The 17831-nt window shown below is 43.4% G+C and overlaps 1 long non-coding RNA gene across 1 annotated transcript; it reads right to left on the reverse strand.

Annotated features, from left to right (window-relative positions):
* Positions 1–5920: 5920 nt before the first annotated feature.
* LOC128849342 (uncharacterized) lies at positions 5921–8696 on the reverse strand. Its single transcript, XR_008447339.1, has 2 exons — positions 8530–8696; positions 5921–6703 (listed from the first exon to the last, which is right to left on the reverse strand). It is a non-coding gene; the product is annotated as an uncharacterized LOC128849342 (long non-coding RNA).
* Between the last annotated feature and the right edge of the window lie 9135 nt (positions 8697–17831).

The following is a 17831-nucleotide window of genomic DNA, read 5'->3' on the forward strand; positions in this document are numbered from 1 at the left end:
TCAAACTGTTTTAGAAAATTATATCCTTTTTCAAGGCAGGGAGAGTATAAATAATGGCTCCTGCTTAGCTAAGATATGGTTCCTGTCGTCAAACCAGTCCAACTTCAGAGCAGAGAAGTTTTGTTTATAAAGCTGAGTCAGGAACACCCGCTAATGAAGAAATAGTTAAAGGAAAACGCTTGGGGTTAGATGCTCTGCTGATGTAGATCTGCAAAGTCAATTCTTTTCACTTCAAAGATGCTCTGCATGCTTACGTCATCTGAAGCCATATTATATCGGCAAGAATTCTGCCCATTAGTCAAGTGTGAACTGAAGTATAAGTCCACGCTGGTAGCAAGAGTTTAATTGTGCATCAGTGCATCGAGGCACTGTGTTTTGCTCTATCACAAACTCTGACTTTCTGATTTTGTACAAACTACAAGTGAAAGCTGAATAATCCCAAATCTGAGCCAGTGATTCATGCTCTAATTAGGACAATGCCAGCAATTACCTTGATGCATATCCTTTAAGGTGGTGCTATTGCCCAACTCTAGGCGTCACCTACAGCTATTATCATAACACAGCTATTTGCATAGGCAAGACATTAATAAGTGTTTGTGAAACATTTTTGGTCTTCAGAACATTCCCATGGTGCTTAATTATGCTGGGTGTTTCCAGAAACACCTCATAAATCCTAATTTCATGCAGAAGGAGCATGATTGAACAAAAACCTACAACTACTGGGGAAAAAAAATTTGTGGACTGGATATATGATAGCATGAAGGACGGTCTTTCAAAGTGTACTTGCCAGCTCAAGAGAACAAGCCCTTTTCTGAAGGTCTTTTGGTAACACCTGGTGAGTAAAAAGGGGAAATGCTCTTGCACAATTACCTTGTGTGCAATTGCTGTCTGGATTCTTGCTTTCCAGGCTTGTCAGGACCCCACATTGCACAGGGCTGGAATTTCCTGGCTCTTCCATGTCTTTACTTATTTCTAGGGCTTGGCAGACCAGATTGAATAGAGTACGAGAACCTAGAAGGGCCCTTTTTGTGCCCTTCTAGCTGGGATTAAACTAGATTTTGAATACCGAAAAATGGCAAAGAACGGTCAACAAATTCTGAGTTGGCATTGTAAACTTAGACCAAATACGTGTTGAAGAAGCACAGAAGAAAAAGGAATGAAGGAAGCAGGGTAGAAGAGAAAGACACCTCCCTCATCACATGCTGACTAGAACTGTATGGAAATATATTGTAATACTAGAAAATTGAAATACTGGTTTGTTCAGAGCAGGAAAGCAAATTAAATTATTTAAATTAAATAAAACCTGTTTGGGTTACACCCCTGTTGCATGCTTTCTCTGATCCCACCATGTGGGGTTTTGTGTCGTTAACCCTGTTTCTTGGGTTGTAGGTAGAAACCGGTCATGCAGTTAAGTTTACAAGATGCTGAGTTAACTCTAACTCTTGGCCTCCACAGCTCCCTCTGGTTGTCCCATCTGATATTACACAACCTGCCTCAGTTTCCCTTTAAGGCCTGAGTTTTCCTTTATTTTCCTCGCCCATTTTCCAAGTAGCCACCCCAACCCTTCATTGTGCAACATTAGGTAGAAGCACATAGGTCACAGTTTCCCTTCTATCATGTGTTTATAAAGGCTTGTGGTGATAGGATGAGGGGCAATGGGTATAAACGGGAGAGGGGCAGGTTTAGGCTGGACATAAGGAAGAAATTATTCATTCTGAGAGTGGAACAGGTTGCCCAGGGAAGTGGTGTCTGCCCCATCCCTGGAAGTATTCAAGGCCAGGCTGGATGGTGCTTGGAGCCCCTAATCCCATGGGATGTCCCTGCCTGTACCTGGGGGGCTGGAACTGGATCACCTTTGAGGTCCCTTCCAACACAAAATATTCCATGATTCTATGTATAAGGTGCACAGCTTTTGTCTTAAGCGAACTGTTATCCTTCAATATGAACATAAATATGGATGCTGAAGAGGCTGGTTGATTTCCCAGAGTTAGACACGAAGCGGATCAGACTGGGTTGTAGCTCTACACGTCAAGATTTTTATTATCTTTAATGTCACAAACAAATGAAAGCTACTTTGTGGTGGCTATGAAAAGCCACATAAGGGACAGCCCTTGAATGGGATTGTATCTAGGATCATCAGTCTGACCTGTTAAAGGGTGGAGAAGGAGCTGTTGTCACCATTTATAGATCAGGAACAGATGCACAAAAGTCTGAACTGTCGTTCTAGGTGAAGCACAAGTCAAGAAGAAGATAGAACTTGGCCATTTATGGAAATGTAGGGCAGGCAAATGAAAGGCCATGGGTATAAACTGAAATAACAGGTTCAGATTGACAGAAGGAGTGAAAAAATAGTAAATTAAAATGAATTGCTGATGAAGTGGACTTTCAGCATCGTGGTCTGAATTCGTTGTTGATCGTTGCTTTGAAGAAAATGTGTTATGAGAGAGTGAAAGAAGTGTTAGAAACGCAGAATTAGACCTTCAGCTGGTGTGGGTTTTCTTTATTGAGCTTTACCGCTACCGTTTTCAGTCATGCTATCTGAAAATGCCGTCTACAGATCTGAAACACTGCTTTAGAGCACCGGTCTTTCTTCGTGGGTAGAGAACATGCAGAATATAAGAACACCTGAAAATTAAGGGCAGATTTCAGTTGTGTGGCACCAGAGCTTGCTGAAACATTGATTATTTGTAATGCTATAGTGTGGTGCATGGAGGAGATGATATACAGCCTTCACAAAGCTCTTTGAAAGTATTTGTGCTCAGCCTTCAGCGGGATGTTTAACAAGTGAATTTTTTGCCCCTAGGGGAATACCACATATTCACCTCGAATTTTAAGGACGATTATAGCTTGAAAACCTGAAGTTATTTAGTCAGGATCAAACCACAGGAATGTAAACAAATCAAACGGGAGAATGAATAAAGTATTTTTAGTGATCTGTGGGTGTAGCCGCTAAATCTGATGTGAATCATCCTGTGGACTCCCTGGCAGACCTCAGCCTTGGGACAGTTGCAGGGTGAAAAATGTGGTCCAGCACATGGGCTGCTGCTCCCACATCCCTGCCCTGGAGGAGCTGGGTTTGGAGGCAACTGATGTACTCGGAGCTCAAGGACTAGAACTAATGATGATTATATTAACGAAGTATCATAAGTTATGTGTTTGTGTATACTTTAAAGTGATGTTATTGCTTGATATTCAAACTTAAGGAGTCTGATAAAGAGATGGTTGGATTCATCTCGTCCATTTGTTCCAATGTTTTGTACTTGAAAATTAAAAATGAGTATGAGATGAGGATTTTGAACTTCTAGAATCACAGAATGGTTTGGGTTGGAAGGGACCTTAAAGTCCATTCGGTTCCACCCACTGCCATGGGCAGGGACACCTCCCACTGGATCAGGGGCTCCAAACCCCATCCAACCTGGCCTGGAACCCCTCCAGGGATGGGGCAGCCACCACTGCTCTGGGCAACCTGGGCCAGGGCCTCCCCACCCTCATAGGAACATTTCCTCCTAAAATCTCATCTCAGTCTCCCTTCTTTCAGCTGAAAACCATTCCTCCTCATCCTATCCCTGCAGTTCCTGAGAGTAACTGTAGGTAGGTGTTGTTGCTTGAGAGTTCCTTGAGAGGGCAGACAAAAAACTTGGGATGAACAGTGTAAAAGAAGTTACAAATTTAGGAAATGAGCAAGGGACAAGAATACAAATAGTAAGAGAAGGCTACTCTGGTCCTGCACGTAGGAGAAGCTCTTGGGAATAGGAGAGGAAAAGAGAAGGATGCTAGGGAGGTTTGGGACTGGGAAGTCTGCAGCATGGGAAAGTTTTTGAAGTAATGGACAAACCCTTTGCACATTCAAGGCTTGTTATCAGATGCACCTTATCTAGTTGAAGATGAAATTTGTCCGATGTACTTTAAAAGCATTCATGTGGGGTGATTTCTTTAAAATGAAAAAATGTGAAATAATTATCTCACCTGAACAATGATGCTTGTGATCCTCACACGTCTCATTCTAAAGTGTAGGTGTTGCTCAACATCTGGATGTCTAAATCCAAAAGCAGAGAATTAGTTTTGCAATGCTCTGCATGTGCACAAATATAATTATTGTTGACGAAGCATTCTGCAGACTTTGGAGATATTTGTTATTACTGAAAGGATTTTACAGGAGTTGGGTTTAATTTATGGAAAAGAAGTTGCGTGTTTGCTTTGCAGGCTCCAAGAACTCAAGTACGTTAGATTCTCACCTGGTGTCCTGCATTCAGTTTGAGTCCTCAGCGCAGAAAGGACATGGAGCTGCTGGAGTGAGGCCAGAGGAGGTCAAGGAGATGATGTGAGGGCTTGAGCACCTCCCATAGGAGGACAGGCTGAGAGAGTTGGGGTTGTTTGGCCTGGAGAAGAGAAGGCTCCGAGGAGAGCTTAGAGCGGCTTCCAGTGCTGAAAGGGGTTCCAGGAAAGCTGTGGAGGGGCTGTTCATAAAGGCTGTGGGGATGGGATGAGGCGGAATGGGGATAAACTGGAGAGGAGCAGGTTTAAACTGGACATGAAGATGAATTTCTCTACTCTGAGTGTGGGGAGGCCCTGGCCCAGGTTGCCCAGAGCAGCGGTAGCTGCCCCATCCCTGGAGGGGTTCCAGGCCAGGTTGGATGGGGTTTGGAGCCCCTGATCCAGTGGGAGGTGTCCCTGCCCATGGCAGAGGGTGGAACTGGATGGGCTTGGAGGTCCCTTTCAATCCAACCCATTCTATGAATCTACTGCTACAGGCCCAGCCCAAAGTTATCCAGTTAATTTTGCCCTATTTCCCCCCAAATATTTTGAAAGCGCAGAATAATGAGGGAGAGAAAGAAGTGTTTGATCCTTCTGAGTCAGAGCACAAATAATTAAATGCAGAATCACTGGGCCTGTAGTGCCTTTTGAGGGGAACGTGAGCACATTAACACTCAGCCTAATAACTCATTAGTCCAGGCTATTACTGTGTGTTGGCCAATAAGTTGCACGTATCCACATTGCAGATTCTTCTTGCGCAAGTTGTCCCAATGATGTGACTTGGGGAGAGGGTTGTAACGCCTTGCTGCTGCCCGTATGTGCTTAAGCAACAATTTTTGTCCTATTTTTGAGGAATAGCCTTGTGTGCGGGCTGGGAAGTTCATTCTAGTACTTCAATTCATCCCGAATTCTGCACCTGCACTCCTGACAGCCTGGGAAGGAGTATGGAGAAGGTTTCATGGGGTTCCGTGATGCTCAGGCAGACAGCTCTCCATGAAGAATTTCTTCACCGTCAGAGCGGTGAGGCACTGGAAGAAGTTGCCCAGGGAAGTTGTGGCTGCTCCATCCCTGGAGATGTTCAAGGCCAGGTTGGATGGGGCCTTGGGCAGTCTGATCCAGTGGGAGGTGTCCCTGCCCATGGCAGGGAGGTTGGAACTGGATGATCTTTAAGGTGCCTTCCAACCCAAACTGTTCTATGATTCTGTGAATAAAGGAAAACCCAAAAAGTGCATGCTGCAATGCAATTTTTAATGCGATCAAGAAGCTGAATATACATGTGCAAAATTAGACGGGTAGGATATAGTCAAGAGTTCCAAGACTTCATGAGGGTCTACAGTGAATCTCCAGTTCCATGATTTTGCATAGGTTGTTGTTCTTGGATCAGAAGGATTTTCCAGAGAAATCTGCTATTACAATTGCTCGAAGTTATTTTTATTGCCCTGGTTTGCATTAAATGATTTATAGGCAGAAAAATAAGCTGGAAAGCCATTACATCATCAGCCTAAGTAGAAATAAAGTGCAAGAAAGACCTATGAATGCCTAATTTTAAGAAATGCCAAGTAGAGCTGATTTTTTTAAATGGTAGATGCTGGTTCAGCAGGCTATAGAAGAGGATCTCAATTTTGATAAAATCTAATTTTTGAAACCAAGATTTTCAGTCAGAGAATTTCATAATACTTTATGGCTTTTATTTTGAAAGAAATTGATAATAAAAAGTCAATATTGACACACAAACTTTAATTTATTGAGAGATACATCTTTTTTTTACCAAACCAAACAGATATTTTTGAAAATCTTGTTTCTCGGAAAATTCGACTGTAATTTTTTTTCATTTCATCCTAATTTTGAATAAAATCAAAAGTGAAATTTTCAATTTCTTGTTTGGAAATACTAGTCCTCATGCAGGTTTAGTGCCAGGAAGCCACAACTTTCGTTGACTCCACTGGGAACTGTGGGAGCTCGGCACTTCTATAATCCATTATCCATAAACTTAGTCATGATCTGTCTTAGCGTTCAGTTCTGCTTTTCACTTAATCTGCAGGTATCTGTGTTGGATTTAGATTGGCCTGCAAGTTCTATAGCAAAAGGGGTTGGACAAGTGAGCAGAAAGAGGATTACAGTTTCCTGGATCAACAAATGGAATTCCTGGGTTACACGCTGTCCCAGAACCACACATGCCTCTAAACCCAAGAGAGCCCCTAGAATTGAATAAGTTTCTGATATCGAACAATGCAGTGGTTCCCACTAGAGTTTGCTGAGGGAAAGTGGTGAGTGTTGGGCCAGGATAGATCACGGAATACGGTGGAAAGTCAGGCTCCGCTATGTCCACTACGGTATCAGGGTATTTTATGACACAGGTCTCATTGGAGGTGACGGCGAAGGGCTCCGGGCATGCCACCCCTGGTGGAAAGCAGCAGTCATTGAAGGGAGACATGTGGCAGATCCAGACCTGAAATGTGAAATGAAGGAGAGGTGAGAAAAGGCGGTTGTTAGTCCAGCAAGAAGCTTAAGTATCAGATATTGAGATATCAAGATGATCTTAAAGGTTCCTTCCAACCCAACCTGTTCTATGATTTTATGATTTTGGGAAGAGAGGGTTGTGCTGGATATCGTGGTTGCTGGCAAAAGAGGGAATTACAAGATGAGATTCAGGTGAGAGTTCAATGTCTGTCCAGTTTCCTTTTCCCATCCAGTAACTCTTCTCCTTCCTACGTAACCCTTCTGAACTTCCTTGTTTGAGTATCTGATGATATTTGCAAGATCACCTTTGTTTTAATCCTAAACCCCCTCTTAGTCATAGAATGTTTGGGGTTGCAAGGGACCTTAAAGCTCATTAGGTTCCAACCCCACTGCTAGGGGCAAAGACCTATGATCAGGTTGGAAGGCTGCTATATGGTCTTCCTGGAGCCTTTGCTTCTTGAGGTGCAGCGCTGCTCTGTCTCACTCCTATTTCCAATTCAAACCCTGCAGAAAACCATACCATCAACTCAACACTATGTTTTAAACTTCAGTTTCAACTCTCACTGCACTGGCAAAACTGAAACATGGGGGTGAAGGTAGTTACCTCATCTCAGCTGGTTTGAAGTGGAGCAGTACGATCTGAGATGGAGATCCACCCATCTTTTATTAGTCTCATTATAAATCAGCTGGGTTACGGTATCTTATAGTTGAAATCAAGCAGCTCTTCAAAACTCTACCTGATATCAGGGCACTGGGCATTGTATAATTACAGACTATCAGGCTGTCCTTGCCCTGAATTGTACCCACACTAGTTAGGCAAGGCAAACAGAGTGAGGGGGAGGTGATAATAATGTTATTCACTTTATCAGCATGAAGCCGCTGTGGAAGAGGTTAAGGGCTGGCATAAAGGATGGACCTAAACTGATATCCCAAACGAGTCCCCGCATTTACCCCAGGAGTCTATGGCAGAGACAAAATTCAGGGGACAAAATTTGTGTCTCCATCTAAATGTCTTGTTTTAGCCGCAAGCCGTCATTGCCTTCTCCAGCCCTCAAGGGCAGCATCTTCATCTTTTCTTCCAGTTGACCCCATGCCTTTGACTTGAAGGTAAGAAAAAGGCAAGAACAGCATATTTTTGTCAGCTGAAAAGATGAATTTGAAATGTCCAGGCTTGCTTTTGGGAAAAGAATTACGACCGCAGATCTGCCTAAGGGTAGGGATCCTTGAGTGGTCCAATGCATAAAGATAGTTTGTCAAAGTTCATCCTAGTACCCATGAAAAGAGGTGAAGAAGAGTACTTCCATTCCTTCCAGATCTGGAATTGAGCACTATAAATACATTTTAAACAAAAAGGACATTATAGCGGATCTTTAGTAAGAAAAATCCGAGTTCCCGTCTCCATAGGATATTGAAAATATCTGTTCTCCAGCTGTGAAAGACACTGCTGCTTTCTGGAAGACAACTGAGGGTGAGGACATCATAAAAAGTCATGTTTTTCAATGACAATTCATTTAATGCAACATAGGCTTTATAATATGAAAAAAGAATACTTAACAGTATGAAATTAATGAGACTCCTTAGAGTTCTGAAGGAATTTTATATGCCAGCCCCAGTTTAAATGAGCTGTTGTCCTGAACACTAATGTACTTTGCAAGTGCCAACATTCACCTCTGAAATGTAAAACTTAAATTGCCTTAAAACTACAGGACAATGAAGTCTATTTCTGGAAGAATACCCCCTTGCCATTTCTTAAGTCAAACCTGTCATTTGATAATATTTAGATAGCAAGAAATAATTGATTCAAAATTGACTTACCCGGATCACTAAGGAGAAGAGGTTAAGAAAAGTGATTGGAAGAGTTCTACGTAGCAAATGCTTTTATACACTTAGTCAAATTGCCTGGAGGATGTGACACCCTTTTTGCATGAAGTCTTAATTAGTTGCAAAACAAACTTCGCTGCATGCATAACTTCTGCAAGTAATGAAACTGTTTTGCTAGCTGTTTGTGTTTGTGAGCTATTCGATCTTCACATAGTGTGCTAACTGCATCCTACACCCCGCAGGCAGAGTCCACTTTGACTTTTCACGGATCAAAAAGAACTCGATGTACTTTATTAACCACTTTTCAGTTATATCGTGAGTTGATCAAACAGACTTTTGTTTGGTTTTTTTTTTTTCCCCTTCCCTCAAATTCAGTTTGTGGAAGGGATTCGAGGAAACATCAGCAGCACCTTTTGCTACCAGGGAACAGCATTTTACTCTCATTTCCCGATGCTGGCATGTGGAATAGAAGAGGTTTCTCCTCTGAAATGCCTTACAGGGCATTAAATTGAAGAGTATAGAGCTGTTATCCCTCTCAGTGAATATTAACAGAGGAGGAGAACAACTCAATAAATCCTTTGCCATTTTCCCCACAGGACTACATCCCTGAGTAGGATGGGATCCTAGGGAGAGAGCTCTAGTTTATCTAACATCCACTTTAGTCTTTACAAATCGCGCTTGCATGTGATTTATGTGGAGCGTGAGGATTTCTTTCAGGTCTCTTTGCAGGGTTTGACCATGTTGCAATTAAAGGCAGGCAGATGCCACCCACTGCTTTTGCCACTGACTCAAAGTGAAGTCACAGAGAATCACAGAGCTGCCTTGGGTGTCCCCCCCCTCCCCTCCTCCAGCTTCTGACTGGGTTGAAAAGGACAATATTATGGGAAAGGGAAGGTTGTGCTGGACTCTACTCTGAAACTGGTGGTTTTATCCAGGCTATGTTTTGCTGTGACAGTAAGGTCGAGGCTGGGGAGGAAGTACAAAAGAAATAGAGTGCAGGGATAGGACAAGTGGGAATGATTTTAAGCTGAAAGAGGGGAGATTGGGATGAGAATTTAGGAAGAAATGTTTTACTGTGTGGGCGGGGAGGCCCTGGCCCAGGTTGCCCAGAGCAGTGGTGGCTGCCCCATCCCTGGAGGGGTTCCAGGCCAGGTTGGATGGGGCTTGGAGCCCCTGATCCAGTGGGAGGTGTCCCTGCCCATGGCAGGGGTGGGACTGGATGGGCTTTGAGGTCCCTTCCAACCCAGCTCATTCCATGATTCTATGATAAATGACTCTATACTGATCAGAACTGAATTTAACACGAAGAAAACATAAGTTTTGCATAAAACCACCAAAGGATCTGAGAAAATGGGGGCTGTCAGTTTGTCAAGATTTTCAGGAATGAGCCTGACGTGGATTTAAAAGTGTTCTTTTTTTTTTAAACACTTTAAAGAGAAAATCAATGTCAGGAATGCCATGAGAAAGGAGGAGAGGGAAATCAGGGTTCACATGGAAACAGTGAAAAATCCTGGAGTCAGTGTAGCCAGGAGACCTTTGGCATAACAGTCACCTAACGTGGCAGTTCATCAATCAGAAACGGTTTCTTTTTTTTAATACATCAAAGGTATTCTTAATTAAAATCTTATTGTAATGCCAGGGATAGGGATCACTTAAGTATTTGGGACCACACTTAACAACTACAATACAACTCGCTGCGGTGCATTAGCATAGCTGATGCACAATGCTTTCTCTGCATAAATGACTGGGAATCAGTCTGAAATCTTTTGTTGTGTTTATGAGTTCCCATAAACACTTTTGCCTTAGGATCCCTGCTAGCATACTCCCAACCTACGGATAATTTATGATAGGAAGGAAAATTTTCAGTAAATAATAATTATGAACAAAAGAATCCTTCCTCCCAGTTTGCAAGGCAAGGAAGGGAGGCATCTTGCCTTCCTAGCACTGCAAAACAGCTGCCCTTTGCTTTTATCTTGTGAAAGAGAAGTAATAATTTTGGTAGCCTTTAACAGGAGGTTTTCTGGGTCTGGAAGGACTAAGAAAAGCGACCCAGCTGAGATTCATAGAATCATGGAATTGTTAAAGTTGGAAAAGACATCTAAGCTTATCCAGTCCAACCATCAGCCCAAGCCCACCATGCTGACTGAATCATGTCCCTAAGTGCCGTGTTTACATGTTTTGTGAACCTCTCCAGGGATGGGGACTCCACCACTCCCCTGGGCAGCCTCTGCCAAAGCTTCACTATGCTGTGAGTAAAGAAATTTTTCGCAATATCCAACCTAAACCTCCCCTGCAGCAACTTGAGGCTGTTTCCTCTTCTCCTATCCCTTGTTGCTTGGGAGTAGAGCCCAGCACCCACCTCATCGCAGCCTCCTTTGAGGTAGTTGTAGAGGGTGATAAGGTCTTTCCTCATTCTTTTCTTCTCCAGACTAAACAATCCCAATTCCCTCAGCTTCTCCTCATAAAACTTGTGGTCCAGACCCTACACCAGCCTCATTACCTTCTACTGGACATGCTCCTTTGTTGCCTACTCCTTCTGCTTAACATGCATAAGATAAAGCCTTCCTGTACATTGATGGCAACTGCTCTTCAGGGAGGCAAAGGGTTGATTTTGTCTCTCGTCGTGGTAGGGGTGTTGGAACTGGATGATCTTTAAGTTCCCTTCCAACCCAAACCATTCTATGATTCTATATTGATTTTGAGCATGTTAATCTAAGGGGAAACACCTCTGACTGTAGCAAGTACTTCACTTTTTGCCAGAAGGTGGCCAAAAATTACAGTCTGGAGTAAAAATGGAGATTTGCATTTCACTCTTAGCATTGTTTTGAGTTTTCTTTTTTTTGGTTAAAATGTTATTACACCTTTGCCACGTTGTCTTTTTAGGGCTATAATAAGAAATGGGGAGAAGGAATCTAGTTTTAAAGTAGGTTTCTTCAGGGCTTCAGGCAAAACAGGAGCAAAGGTGGGTGGGAGCGTCCTAAGATTTACCTCTCTAATTAATCTGCCTAAGCCCTGCTCTGCCACTGAGGAACTACGTAATGTTAAAGCTGTGCAGCAGGATTCCTTTGGCTGAAGAGTCTTGCATATATGTACATAGGAGGATTTGTTCTTTTCATTCAGAAATAATTTAGTAAGGTTCTAGTTCTTGCATTTTAGCCATAACTAGAGAAAATGATTGGTTGTATCAATACGAAACTCGCACAACGTGCTGCTCAGAAGCCAAGTGAAGACAAACCTGAAAAACCTGTAGGTAAAAGAAAAAATCCAGTTTTTACCTGACTGTAAACCGCCATGGGCTCTGTTCTTGGGGAGGAAAGGCTGTGTTCTTGGGGAGAAAAGCTATCACAGGCAGCAGATCCCTTAATGACTGGAATTCCCCCAGCAGCTCAGTTTTGTAGACAAAGCATCAAGACACCTTGTGATGGTCCAGGCTTAAGCCTTGCAGCAGGAAAGCCTCATGGGTGAAGGAGCCCGAGAGTGGTGGTGACTGTGATGTGGTAGCTTCTTCCCTGTGTCCAGGTGAGCTGAGTGACCCTGGACATCCCCTTAACCAGGACAAAACCCCCTGGAGGCTTTTCCACCAGCGCTTGGGGCAAATTGGATAGGATCTTTAATAAACTTCAGAGGAAGATAACTGGAAATGCCTGGCAAGAAAAACCTTAGCTGCCAACTATACTGTAGTGGAAGTACTTTGTGCCTTTAATCCAGGCTTAGCGTAATCCGTGCTCCTCTTATGGGCCTTCTGTTTTCTAAATATTGGCTCAGTGCTTGGTGTTCACTGCATCCTCTTTTTACAGCCCCTTGTGACATAGCACGTGATGGGAGTCCTTGAGACTTACACTCTCTTCACAGTTTTGGGCAGTATATAAAATGCCCCTTCGCTTGCAGCTTCATTTTTTCATTGCCTTTGGCAGATTTTAATTATTATCTAGGTTTAATAGTGAAACACAGAGGCTAAACGAATTGTCAGAGGTCACTTGGTGAGCAAATGGAACAGCCTGGAGTAAAAGAGGCTTTCCTCATTGCCATTTATAATATTATTTATGATTTGTATTCCAGCAACTCTTTGAAGTCTTAACTGAGATTGCGTCGCATCGGGCAAACAAAGGGCAAGTCGCCACACCAAACAAAGAGCATTGGAACCGATTAGACCTGAGAAATAAAAGAGAAGGGATTACTATCTCTTTTACAAATGCAACCTTAATGCGCAGGTATTAAGGGAGGGGCTGTCAGTACGGAAAGTACTGCAAGTGCTTTTTGACATGTCCTGAAATGACCCTTCCAGTTTTACATAGGAAATCTGTGGCTGTTGGGAAGGAAACACGGACCTGAGCTTTAATAAATGATTTAGTTTTAAGAGGACCCATTATATCCACATTCTCCCAGTCCTCTTTCCACAATGAGCTGAGGGTTTGGTGTAACAGCTCAGCCCATTGTGTGTACAACCACAACCGGGTCAGTGGTATGAATGCATCTCTCTGGGATAACCACGTTTACAGGAAAGATAAAAGACCTGATGCTGAATCTGAAGCATCCAAAGGGATTATAAGTCCCAGTGTAGGGAAGATCCACTCAGTCTGAACAAAACAACAGAATTTCCAGCCCTATTGAACTACTAAAACTATGCTTTCCCCTACTCCTACTTAGAGTGAAGCATGAACGTTGTTTTTTTCTTTTTTTTAATCAAATCTCTTTCTTTTTCTCTCTCAAAACTGAGCAAATAGCATCAGGTTGTTCAAAGCTGCTTGAAATGTTTAAGACACCATCTCTAGTTAAAACGCATGGCTTCATTTATGCATTTTGAAACCTAAGATATCACCTAAGAAATCTGCAATTACCAATGACTGCAAATTACCTGCTATGGAGTAATGGTCTTTGTTAAAAAAATAATACCCTCTAAATGAAAAGCCTATATCAAAAATCATCCCTTAGGTAGTGCTTGGTCACCAAGGAAGCATTGTCTCAACATGGATTTATCTGTTTTTCTGAAGAGAAGAGTTAAAGAGAGGAGAAAAAAAAAACAAAGAAGAGAAGCAGGAGGTTGTGTTGTGGGAACTTTATTAAATTTGTTGAGAGATTAAAGACGATGTTTGTGAGTGAGGTCCTATTTCTCCACCCAGGTTACTTCTCCCAAGGGTGAGTTCTGCTCCCTGTCTGCTTGTGTCAGCCCAGCCTGATCTGCACGTTTTCTTACCTTTGCATTCTGCTCACGTTCTTTCAGTAGGGACATACAAAAGCCTAATCCTTATCTTAAATCGTATTTCTGACTCCTCTGAAAAGGCCTCCAAGAATCATGGAATAGTTTGGGTTGGAAGAGACCTTCAAGATCATCTATTTTTAGCCCCCTGCCATGGGCAGGGACACCTCCCACTGGATCAGGGGCTCCAAGCCCCATCCAACCTGGCCTGGAACCCCTCCAGGGATGGGGCAGCTACAGCTTCCCTGGGAAAACTGTTCCAGGGCCTCCCCACCCTCGCGGTGAAGAAATTCTTCCATATGTCCAATCTAAGTCTGCCCCTCTCGAGTTTATACCCATACTCATTATTAAAGCTCTTAATAAAAGGTCTTTACTTCATTGTTCCTTTATCAATGTAAATGGTTCAGTTCTTTCTGAGGCCCCACCCCTAAATGCAAATAAAATTAAGCAAGATGCAGAGGTCATGTGAGCTTAGACAATTACTTATCTCTGTTTTCTTATAAATAGGAGAGAGAAAGTCTGTTTGTGCTACTTCTGAGAAATCAGTGCTGTCTGAGAAGGTTCAGGTTTTCTCTGCAACTTGTTGCTCAGGTTGCCCAGAGCAGTGGTGGCTGCCCCATCCCTGGAGGGGTTCAAGGACAGGTTGGATTTGGAGCCCCTGAGCCAGTGGGAGGTGTTCTTGTCCATGGCAGGGGGTGGAACTGCATGGGCTTTGAAGTCCCTTCCAACTCAAACCATTCTGTGATTCTAAGTTCTTTCAGTTGCCTGTTCTGATAAATTTGGCAGCAGCACAAAGCCAGTTCTCAAATGAAAATCAAACAAAAATGTAGTGTGACGCAAGCACCTTAAAATACAACTTGAGAATATACTAATAACCTTGACACATATTTCAGGGTGACTTTATAACTCTCTTTTAAAACACTGCAATCACACAGGATACTTAAAATATGATAATAAGGGTTTTGCATGTATAATCAGAGTTTGCAAAGTGCTTTGAAATACTTTAATCTGAAACTTCCCAGTGGGCTGTTCCCAGTGACTGTCATTGCTTTGGGATCTTTACAAAGGCTTCTGCTTTACAGGAATAATTTAGATGATGAGGACCACAGATTGAATGAATCATTTAAAAAAAGGAAAATTCCAGCAACTAAGAAAATGAAATGGTTTTCAAAGAAAGGTGGTGGGGCATCAACGCTTAGATGGGACAGTTTGGGACATGGTGGAGTAGGCATGGTAGTGTTGGGCTGATGGTTGGACTGGATGAGGTTAGAGGTCTTTTCCAACCTTAATCATTCTGGTCCTAATACCGAAATCTCCCAGTTGTCCAGAAGGTGAGGTTTTACCCCAGCAGTGGCAGCATCTCACCCAAAGAGGTGCATAGTTTCACCAGACTGTGCATCAAACCAGCAAAGAGAGCTTTTATTAAGCCCAATGACAAATGCAATTCCAGCATTAGGAGTGAGAGTCGTCTTTACTGCTCATCAGCCTTGTCCAAACTGTTGACTGCTAAGACTGTCTGCTGCAAAATTATACCACCTGTCTGAGGGCAGAACTGGTCCAGAGGAGACTACAAGGATGACCCGAGGGCTGGAGCACCTCCCGTACGAGGACAGGCTGAGAGAGTTGGGGTTGTTCAGCCTGGAGAAGGCTCCAAGGAGACCTTAGAGCAGCTTCCAGTGCCTGAAGGGGCTCCATGAAAGCTGAGGAGGGGCTGTTCATAAAGGCTGTGGGGATAGGGTGAGGGGGAATGGGAATAAACTGGAGAGGGGCAGAGTTAGACTGGACATGAGGAGGAATTTCTTCATGAGAGCAGGGAGGCCCTGGAACAGGTTGTCCAGGGAAGCTGTGGCTGCCCCATCCCTGGAGGGGTTCCAGGCCAGGTTGGATGGGCCTTGGGCAGCCTGAGCCAGTGGGAGGTGTCCCTGCCCATGACAGGGGTTGGAACTGGATGATCTTTAAGGTCCTTTCCAACCCAAACTATCCTATGATTAATGATTCTATGATTCCATGATATGAGAGTCCAGGGTCACCAGAGACTGTAAGGGGGTTGAGATTGAATATGAATGTAATTTAGGAAACAAAAAAGCATTCAGAGGCAAGGAATCGTGACCTGATTAGGAGTTGATCAGTGGAGTGACATACGTGACTTTGATCTGTTTATCTTCAAGGGATGTTATTACCCAATTCATGGGTGTCTGAGGCCAATATGACACTTTGAGTATAATAACACAGCACTTTGCATATATAAATCATTAATGAACGCTTGCGATATGGCATTCGATCCAAGGAGGACGCAGAGCTTCCTGATAAGAGTTATTGCCGTAGGCATCCCTACAACACACCTCATAATTTACAAGGGATTTACAGAGAAAAAAATGTTACCGCTTTATTAGAGAAGCAAACAAATAGCACGTAAACAACTCCAAACAGGAAATGTGTCTGTAGGGAAGGGCAGATCTTGGGGTATGCAAGACACTTTCCCTGCCTGGCTTCTGTGGGCTGACAGCTACAGCTTTTGACTCTAAACATGAGCTAAGTGGGGACCAAAAAAAGTCTTTGTCATCCTTGGAGGCTGCAGCTTTTCACCTTCATTCTTACTGGCAGCCTCTTTAATCAGGGTTGATGCACAAATGTGCATCCCAGGGACCAACAAAAGCCTGAATGCAGAGTGACATTTATTTATCAGAACAGTTTAGGATGCCTAGAAACGTCTTTTTCTTTATTTTATATTTATTATTTTTGTATTTGTGTCCTTTTCTTTCTTACTCTTTAATAAGAACTAAAATACCCATTTTTGTCCAGATAACAGATTTAAATAGAAGTGATTACAGTACACCAGGCTTTTCAGTGTCATGGATAGAAAGCTCAGCATGAGCTGCTGTGTGTGTTTGCAGCCCAGAAAGCCAACTCTGTCCTGGGCTGCATCAAATGCGGTGGGACCAACAGGGAGGGGAGGGGATTCTGCCCCTCTGCTCCACTCTGTTGAGACCCCATCTGGAACTCTGTGTCCAGTTCTGGAGTCCTCAGCACAGGAAGGACATGGAGCTGTTGGAGTGAGTGCAGAGGAGGCCATGGAGATGATCCAAGGTCTGGAGCACCTCCCAAGGACAGGCTGAGAGAGTTGAGGTTGTTCAACCTGGAGAAGAGAAGGCTCTGGGGATAGCTGAGAGCAGCTTCCAGCACTGAAAGGGGCTCCAGGAAAGCTGGGGAGGGGCTCTTGGTCAGGGAGTGCTGGGACAGGACCAGGGGAATGGTTTTGAGCTGAAAAGGGGGAGATTGAGATGAGATTTTAGGAGGAAATATTTTCCTATGAGGGTGGGGAGGCCCCGGCCCAGGTTGCCCAGAGCAGTGGTGGCTGCCCCACCCCTGGAGGGGTTCCAGGCCAGGTTGGATGGGGTTTGGAGCCCCTGAGCCACTGGGAGGTGTCCCTGCCCATGGCAGGGGTGGGACTGGATGGGCTTTGTTGTCCCTTCCAACCCAAACCATTCTGAGATTCTATGATTTTTGGACAAGTCTTAGACCCTTTCCTGCGTCCTGAGGGACCCACTTACACTGAGGTCACTGGATGTGAATTTTCACAATGAATCTGGAGCAGATGAATGGCTCTAGCTCTGCAGGTAGGCAACTTAGTCTTCTCCTAGTAGAGTTGAGAAGGACATGCTCTTAAAGACAAAGGGAGAGAAGCAATAACTTAGGATATGTATAAAACACATTTTTGTGGTAACAGCAGGGACAGACACAGAGCTCCTGGCAGCAAGTGGATGGTTTGTGTTTGTCTTTTCTGAAAAACCCATATTCCAACCTTGTTTTGTTTCCCAGTGCTGCTATGTTGTAATCATAAGAATTTAGAGCAACTGTGTATCTGCCCCAGAAGTTTTATAACAGGTTATTATGACACACACAAAACTACTTTTTAATGAAAAAATTAATAACTCTGGTTTCTGAAGCAATAAATATTGTCTGCTTAGGCAATAACTGCGACTCTCAAATTTAAAGGGATGTTATTATCCAAGTGCCCCATTAAATTTTGCCATATACTTGCCATATTTGCATAGTTTATACCCTTTGCATGGCTCAACTACTAATGAGCATTTGGGAC

The sequence above is a fragment of the Cuculus canorus genome, chromosome 28 (assembly GCF_017976375.1).
Source record: "Cuculus canorus isolate bCucCan1 chromosome 28, bCucCan1.pri, whole genome shotgun sequence".
Taxonomy (NCBI): Eukaryota; Metazoa; Chordata; class Aves; order Cuculiformes; family Cuculidae; genus Cuculus; species Cuculus canorus.